Genomic DNA, 9,769 nt, shown 5'->3' on the forward strand with positions numbered 1-9,769 from the left:
TAAAGTTAATACATAAATATTTATATAGTATAATATACACAATATCTAGAAAAAAAAATATAATGTTTCATAGGATGCTAACACATATTTTACTTCAATCTAAAGATATTCCTCCTTAATTAGAATCTTTACTTCTATATTACATTTTTCTTGGTTATTAGTTTGTTGTATTTTTATTGTTTTGCTAAAAGTTTATTAGTTTGTTGTACATTTAATTATTTTGTTAAACACACTTTAGTTATGAGATTTATTATGAATCTTTATTCATTATAATGTTTAATTATTAAATTATTTGGCGATAGATATAAACCACTCACACTGCACTGCACCTGTTACACCCAAATTCCGAGATTAAATAAATAACCTCGAAATGTAGGCTCGCAAAGAGTAAGCTCGGGATTAACAAGTGTTAACAGTACGCTTGTACAAATTTTCAAATGGTTCCAGATCTGCTATCAACATTCGACCATGAGTTGCAGGCTCAAAGACATTAACCTGGGATGAGCTCGACGGACTTAGTGAGTGAGGAGGATGCGACAACTGGAATGATGAGCTCGAGGCTATGAGTGATCTCGAAAGTGCATTGAAGCAAATGTTCAAGCTTGATGACGCGTTACCACACGGAAAATCTGTTAGGAAATCCCTACTCCTTTGAGATTAGTTAAGACCGTGAGTCAAATCCCTAAGTTTATGGGATCTATATTTTAATGCATTTAAAGTTGTATTATTATGATTATTCAAATATTTATTTGAATTTAAATACTTGACTCGTGAACATAGGCAGATTTTAACTACTGAACCACATTAAAAATCTCTTGTCTTTTCTTTTCTTCCTAATCAATTGTTTATTGCTCTACATAATTAAGTTGACGAAAAACGACATCAAAAGTTTGGTGCTTTCGTTGAACATTAAACAATTTTTCATATTGTTTAGTGTAAAAACTCATGTGCAACAACAATGGCCGCATTGAACATCCCTGGAACTAGCGGGTGACCATTACCTCAATTCCCCGAGGAGCGTACCCCCCAAACGGAGGACCCTCCCCGAAGGCCTAGTAAACAACCCATTGTGGACCAGAGCCCTGATGACGGGAATGCCTCATCATCTTCTAGAAAACGGTCTGGTCAGAATCCTAGGGCCGATGAGGATTTGCGCTATAATCCTGAATGATACGTGCCAAAGGTTGAGCTAGAAAATTGTAGGTTCGTAAACAACTGGCCAAGGCTATGCAACTAAATGAGGAGTTGGCAAGACAAGCTGCTGAAGTTCAGTTACCACCTCGGAGGACCAGGGGATGACCTCGGGGGAGTATGGCTACCAAGATAACCGAACAAAGAGCCCAACATGCTCAATCGAGACCTAGGGCAAACATCGGAAATAATCGGTTTGGAGAAACTGCTTGGAACCCTGTTAGGAACAACTCTACAGGCGTTCCTACAGGAACTTGGAATGACCGAGCTCCCTCGATAGCTTGGAATGATAACCCAGGGTCTGTCAGGAACAACCCGGAGCTTGCCCGGGTTAACTCCAAGCCTTCCAGACCAAATAACGGGAGGCCACCACCCTCGCCGATTAGGTATCCTCCCTCTACGATAAGACATCCTTCTTCAGCATGGGATGAACCCTAGCCAGTTCCCAATGGTAACCAGGCAGAAGATCGGGTACCTCAGAGGACTTCTCAAAGTGCTTGAAGTAGGGTCAAGATAGGAGCCATCGGGCTCAAACCGAGCACGGGGGCGAGCGTGAGGTCCCGCAAGAGGCTCATCTAAGACATAGACATCCTCAGCCATTTGGGAGTCATATGTCAAGGTCTCGAATGACCGGAGTGAGGGTGCACGTGGAAAACCCACTCTGTAATAATCGAACCACACAACAGCAATAGCTAGAAAGAAATGTTAGTTTCCTTGGAGGAAGTCAGGATTATAGTAGGTCAGTAAGTGTGTATAACACCGAGCCTAGAAATTACGAGAATTATCAGAACGATTATCCTGACCTTCGAGATCATTTAAATCAGAACCGAGGGCAATCTAATCAGCCAAACCCAGACTTGCAGACACACTTAAATACCCGAAGAAAGCCTCTACAGCCAATATATGGGAATCAATATAACCTTATACTGCGATAAGGAGTTGGATTTCTTACGAACAATAACCAGCTGTCGGTAGTGCAAGCTCCCCCTCCGGTGGATCTGGTCCAAGAAAGGATCAGCCAGTTGGAAGAGGCATTTAGGCTCCTTCAAGAAGGGAAAAATAAGGAAAAGGCATATGATTCCGACAAGGAGCTCGAGCCTTTTTCCCCCCATATATCAAATAACCCATTTCCTTAGGGCTTCAAAATACCCCACGTGGTACCCTACGATGGGGCTACCGACCCAGGCAACCACATGAGTACGTTCAATATGGTAATGCGAGCTAGTAGCGTCGGGTACGAGCGTAGATGTATGCTCTTCCCAACCATACTCACTGGACCAGCGAAGAATTGGTTTGATGAATTCCGGAGACATTCGATCTCGTCATGGGAGCTACTGTCCCGGGAATTCAAGAAGCAGTTCTAGGCTGTGAAGAGCATCAAACCTGAGGCCTCTGCATTGACCAATGTCAGGCAGCAACCAGGTAAGTCACTAAAAAGTTACCTGGAAAGGTTTAATATCGAAGTGGCACGGGCTCGCAATATCGACGACAATGGTCATCTCATGGAAGTACGAGCTGGATTATTGCTAGGTGTTGACCGCGTTTTTGGCCAACGATGTGTAGATGTCAAAAACGACAAAAACTGTCAAGAGAAATATACGATACAGATAATTTTTATAGTGGTTCAGCCCCAATGTGTTGGTAATAGCCTAATCCACTTAGAGTTATGATTATAGATCTACACTCAAGATCAGATGAACCTGAGTCAACTGAGTTTCTTCAGTGCAGATTACAAGAATACAAGACTTCTCTCAAGATACAATTACTTTCTCTCTGGAAAATTGAAATCGGAACCCTTTATGATGCCATGGGCCTTGTATTTATAGGCTCAGGATCGTACAGATGATGTCCCCCATAATCGGGATATTTTATTATTCTCACTATATTTAATTAACAATAATATTCAAAATACAACGATACACTATATTTATGGGATAATTTGAGAGATTCCCGCACAGGTAAGACCGATTCTTGCTGAATCCGTTTCTGGGATCTTTTGCGTGGCCCTGCTCTGTCTGATCGATCCATATCACACTCAGGAGGAAAACTGAAGGGCCAAAATTCCTCACTGGTCGGCCAAACCTTCACTGGTCGGACAAACACCTTGCTGGGCAGACATGCACCTGACTGGTCTGACATGCATGGTGACTGGTCGGCCAAGGTCATGCCTGGGCGGACAAGAATGTGACTGGTCAGCTGGCCAGTCAGAAATCTTCACTGGTCTATCGGGTCACTCCTAAGCCAGATTACCCAACCATTCCTTGCCATTTGTCACTTCTATTGCCACGTCATCGTTTTCAAATTTTGGGGATAACACTAGGGAGTCCCCTTTAGGACGACATGCAGAGGAAAGTGGTGAGGTCGAACAAACACCTTGCTGGGCAGACATGCACCTGACTGGTCGGACATGCATTTGTTTGGGTGACATGCACCTGACTGGTCGGACATGCATGGTGACTGGTCGGCCAAGGTCATGACTGGCCAGTCAGAAATCTTCACTGGTCTACCGGGTCACTCCTAAGCCAGATTACCCAACCATTCCTTGCCATTTGTCACTTCTATTGCCACATCATTGTTTTCAAATTTTGGGGATAACATTTGCCCCCCAAGTTTATTATATTGTAATGCACCAAATTTCCTAATAAGGTTTAGGACCTTGATTAGGAGGCCGGGAGGGCCATAATTGATTTATTATAGTATTTAATGATTATATGCATGTTTACGTGAATTATATTATTATATGATGGTGAATGCATGCATATGGGCTCATATGTTAATTATGAGGGTAATTTGGTAATTTGGCCATTGTGGGCGTAATTGTATATTTTGGGTGCATGATTGTGATTAATTAATATAGCCACACTATAAGGTGGATTGGTTTGAGCTATCGGCATGAGACGATCATGAGATGTAAGTGCTCGGTCTAGTCATAACAGGTTTAGGTTCGGGGCTCGGGGTAAGTCTCGGGGTGAATTTAATGATTAGAGCATTACCGGGAATTAAAGGGTAATGGGATATGATTTATTAGTATTTGGGAATGTTGAGATTAGCGGGAATTGGAGAGCGTTAATTATGATTAACGGTATAGGTTGAAAAGGACGATTTTACCCTTGGGAGTGCTTGGAAGCCTTTAAATGACCTAGGGGCATTTAGGTCATTTGGCTTGGATATACATGAGGTTTAGTAGGCTGTAGAAACAGAGAAAAACAGAGCCCAACCTCATCCTTACTTCCTTTCTCTCCCGTACAAACTTTCCTTCATCCTTTTCTTTGAATTTTGAGAGCCACCTTGAGGAGTTAAGCTTGGAGATAAAAGGGGGAAGCTAGGGAACTTGTCACAGCCATTAAAGGGGATTCAAAACCGTGTTTGAGGTGAGTTCTAGTTATAAATTTAATGGTGTGCTCTGTTTTTGAGTTATGTTTTGAATTTCTTAAGTTTTTAAGCTTAGAATTGGACTTTGTGAATTGTTGAGTTTTTGGTTGGTTTGAGCTTCAGGTTTTGGTGGTTTAGGACCATTGGGAAGTTTGGTAACTTTGGTTTGGTGATTTGGAGATGTTTAGATGGGTTTTTGGAAGGTTTTAGAAGTGGAAAAACGAAGAAAAATGGCTGGTGCGAAGTTGGGCCGCGGCCCTGTTCTTGGGCGCCGCGGCCCTAGCTTGAAGAAGGTGGTGGAGGCTCTGTCAGGGGGGCGCGCCGCGGCATGGTCCATGTAGGGCCGCGGCCCTTAAGGGAAAAAAAATATACTAAATGGTGGTTTTGTGATGGGAACTTAACTCTAAGGGCCTAGGATCGATCCTACTACCTAGTTGAGTGGGATTTGATATTCCGGAGGCTTGGGTTGGGTTTGGAAGTATTTAATTACTCATTTTGATGAGGTTTTATATTTGGTTATGACTAGGTGACCGCTAATGGACTAGAAGTTGATCGTTCTCAAGGGTCGTTCTTTTAATCGTTCTCGCTCGAACCCGAGGTAAGAAAACTGCACCCCGTATGTGACATGCATGGCTATGATTGATGCATGTTGGATGTTTAAATGTAAACATTGATAGCATAGTGAATGCTTGGCGATCTTGCCCATTTGCATATGATTATTAATGAGGCATGCTGGGTGATTAAGTGTGATGCATGTGATGCACGAGAAACATGTGATTAGGGCATGCCATGAATGATGAATATGAGATTGGCCAGAGCTTGAGTCTCTGAGTTTGTGCATGATCATGATTATGCTAGCAACTGTTTAGTAAGCATGCTAAATGCCCTATTCTTGGATAATTGGCATATGATACATATTGATAGCATTGCTTACTTGTGCATGGCACTGACTAATTAGTCAGATTTGGCAAAGGTGCTAGTATCAACTGTGAAGTCGTGACTCACTAGTCAGGTTCGGCAGTGGTACTGGGCACTGGTCACGTTGCACTGAATCGTCAGACAGAATTGGCAAAGGTGTTAGTATCAGCTGTGAAGCTGTGACTGAATAGTCAAGTTCGGCAGTGATACTGGACACTGGTCACCCAGAATTGGCAAAGGTGTTAGTACCAGATGTGAAGCTGTGACTGATTAGTCAAGTTCGGCAGTGATACTGGACACTGGTCACATAGCACTGACTGATTAGTCAAAATGGTCTTAGCGTGGTTCACGCAAGCCAACGGAGATTAGATCTAATTGATTACTAGCATTGAATGACTCAAAGAGCATTAATGCCTGACCGACCCTGAGGGTCGATGAACAAACAGAGCTTGAAGGCTAGTGGCTTACCTATCAGCCACTCTCTTGCTAGAAAAGAGAGCTTGGAGGCTAGTGGCTTACTTAACAGCCACTCTCCCGCTGAAAAGAGAGCTTGGAGGCTAGTGGCTTACTTAACAGCCACTCTCCCTCTTGAATTATGTGATCTTTACTCATTGGTTTGGAAGCTTTATGCTCCGTTTGATTATAACGATAATCATTTAATAATGCTTATGTATAATGTTATGTTTTCTTGCTGGGATTTGGCTCACGGGTGCTATGTGGTGTAGGTAAAGGCAAGAGGAAGCTGGACCATCCTTGAGTTGGAGAGCTTAGGTGATGACGTGTACATATGCAGCTGCTTGACCGCCACGGCCGAGGTTTAAAGTGGAACTAGGGTTGAACCCTGTTTTGCCGCTTAGAACGGCCTATTGTAAATATTTTCTGTAATAAACTCTGAAATTTATATTTTCGGGATCCCAATGTATATATTAAACGTTCTAGTGAAACGTTACATCTTAACCAAAATGTTTAATCCCTAAACCGCCAATCATACTTAGATCACGATTTTGGCCAAATGACTCGATAAGTGAGTTTAGCACTGTTTACAAGGCACACCGTAACGGTCCCAGGAGTTGGGGCGTTACATATATGATGTTCTCACATAATAAACTTTTTTCTCCACCACTGACGGCATAATAAAAAAAAATCCAACTGTTCACTTTCCCGCCCATGCAACAGACCACGACTCCATAGCAGACCACGATCACTGGAATTAACTGCTCACAATCGTGGGGAGAAAAAATACTAAGGAATTCCAAGGGTCTAAAAATAAGTGGCATTTTCCACCTTTTTTTCCTTTAAATAGACCCATGTGTGCCCATATTCTCATAAGCAAAAAAGAGCACAAATTTCTCTCTTCCTTCACCTTTTTCCCTCTTTGGCCGAATACCATAAACTTCCTTCTTGGCTGAAAAGTTCAAGGATCTTCAAGGAAAAGCTCTCATTTCTTCAAGAAAATCCAAGGGCTCTTCAAGGTTGGGTAAGTCCTTCTTCTTCATCTTTTCCTATGTATTTTTTTTCTTTTCAAAGCTTTTAGAAAAAAAAAATGAGTAAGCCGAACCCCCATAGGAAACTTTCCCCTTGAATTTGTGTATGAATCTTTGAAATACAATGTGTTTTGTGGCTGTTTTGAAGTTGTTTAGGTTATGGGTAACTCAATTTTATCTTCAATTTCATAGAATTTTAAAGAAAAATGAATTATTCAACCTAAATCATAAATATGGGTAATGGATGGTATATAGGATTTCAAGAACATTTGAAACCTTTCAAATCACCCCTTTTGATCTTGTTGTTGTGTATTTTGGATGAGGAATTGTATTTGTGTTCATATAATTTAGGGCTTCTGTTTTTCGGAATAGGTTTAGGGGTTGTGCGTGGTTATGTCCGATCGACCAGAATTATTTTTCTTGTTATTTGAACACTTGGGCACTTTGTCACGCCCTAAATCGCTCGGATGAAGGGCACCATTACTCGGCCATGCCCTTGGCTGCTCGGGCACCACTCCGATCGGACCCTATGCCATTCGTTCGGTCATGGCGCGCTCAAGCTCCTCGGACAGGCATGGCACACTCCTCGGACCCCACATCATAGCTCCTCGGACAGCTACCCAGAAACGCATGCGCTCGGCCACCCCTTGGCACGCTTCTCGGAAATGCGTGCACGGCTCAGGAAGCTTTGGCGTGACGCATGTGCACCGCTCGGACGCTAGGCCATCCGCTCGGATGCTACGCTTAGCTCCTTGAATAGCTGCCCAGACACGCACACACGGCACACTGCTCGGACACCACGCTGGCCCCTCGGACACACGCATACACGGCACGCTCGGATAGCACGCTGGCCCCTCGGACTCCTCAAACTTTAGGCACCAAACTTTTGCCTATCATTTTTTCCCTCATACATGCTCATTCTAGGAACCTTAGGCACTTTTAGGCACAAAAATTCTCTTTTTTTTCTCATGCACACTACAAGAAAATAAGAGTTTTATGACTTTATTTGGGAGACATTGGAAGTCTACAATGTCTCCCAATTGGGGAGACGTTGTTGCTAGGGTCATTGTAGGTATATATCTCACGTCTCCCATTGGGAGACGTGCCTCACTTCCCACGTCTCCCAATGGGAGAAGTTGAAAGTCAAATGTTGACTTTCAACCTCTCCCATTGGGAGATGTGGGAAGTGACTCACCTCTCCCAATGGGAGACGTGGGAAGTCCCTAGGAGACATCCAACATCTCCCATTGGGAGAGGTGAGTCACTTCCCACGTCTCCCAGTGGGAGACATTGAAAGTCTCCCACATTTAAAAAAAATAAATTAAATAAATTTATAATTAATTTTATTTTAATTTGATTTAATAATGAATTAAATTGAAATTATTTTAATTTAAATTGAAATTATTTTAATGTAAATTTAAATTGATTTAATAATCAATTAAATTGAAAGAAAAAAATATATTTGTTAGACATATACAAGAAATACAATATTTGTTAGACATATTCAAAATGAACAAATATTGCATTGTGTATGAAGAAATAGGTAAATTTTTTTTAAAAAAACCTATCAACGAGGTCAGTAATTTTGGACTATCGGCAACATATATGTCGCCCATTCTTGTCGCAACTCATCAATTTATGCCTCTGTATATGATGTGCTTGTTAGCTGCAAGAAACATAAAGTAAAATATATTAATTAATTATTTGATTACATTTATAGTTTAAAAAATAATTTGTAAATTTTAATTAATAATACCGTTCTCAAGTAATGCCCGGGACTCGCATGTTCAATCAAATCCTTCAACATCCTCATTAAGTAGTATACACATGCCACATTGTCCGGTTGGTGTGGACACTAATTATTTAAAAATATGAGTAATTTATTATTAAATTGAAACTTTTTAAAAAATGCATACATATTATTCTACTTAATTATTATAAATGTTCAAAAATTTCTGCTGAAGTTACTTACCTGAGGTTGCTTAATGCGTAGAGTATCAGGGATCTCGACATCAAGAAGATTCATAGAGAAAAAAAGATTGAAAGCGCTGACGATCATTGATACAATCTCCTCACGGTTATTTAGCTCTGAATTCACCGGATCACAACAATAAACATGATATGCATATGGTGCCAAAATAAGCAACATCCAATGTTCATTGTATAAGAAAAACAAAAAAATTATAGCTCAAATGTTAAACAAAGAAATTATTGATATGGGTCAGAAAAATGACAACTTTTTAAACTTACCCATGGTTCCAAGGGACAAGCATAACTTGTTCTTTTGATTTTACGTCATTGCAACATCTGAACAGATTCTAAACACGATCGTCGAATGAACTCCCTTGAGTGGCGACGATATTAGGATTGCCAAATAAAAACTTATTTTGGCGACCTTGTTGTACCACATATATGTAAATGAACCTAATACAAAAATATGAAAAATTGTTATATGAATGAATAAATCAAATTAGAAAATTAAATGAACAAACTTATTTGTGAGATATATACCTCATGTAGCTGACGACTACTACTTGTCCAATCTTCTCCTTTCGAGCAAACTGAAGTATGTCATCCTTAAATATATAACAGTGAGACATATCCTGATCAAAAACTATAGACTCTATGCCTAGATTTAGGGCTGTGCAGAAATTTTTAGAACCCGCCCAACCCGAATAATCCGCCCAAACCAACCCGAAAAAATCGCCAAAAAACGCAACCTGAATAAACCGACCAAAATTTAAACCGCCCAATTGTTACATTGGGCGGGTTGAAAATAATTATCAACCCGCCCAATATAACCC

The sequence above is a fragment of the Humulus lupulus genome, chromosome 2, assembly GCF_963169125.1.
Source record: "Humulus lupulus chromosome 2, drHumLupu1.1, whole genome shotgun sequence".
Taxonomy (NCBI): Eukaryota; Viridiplantae; Streptophyta; class Magnoliopsida; order Rosales; family Cannabaceae; genus Humulus; species Humulus lupulus.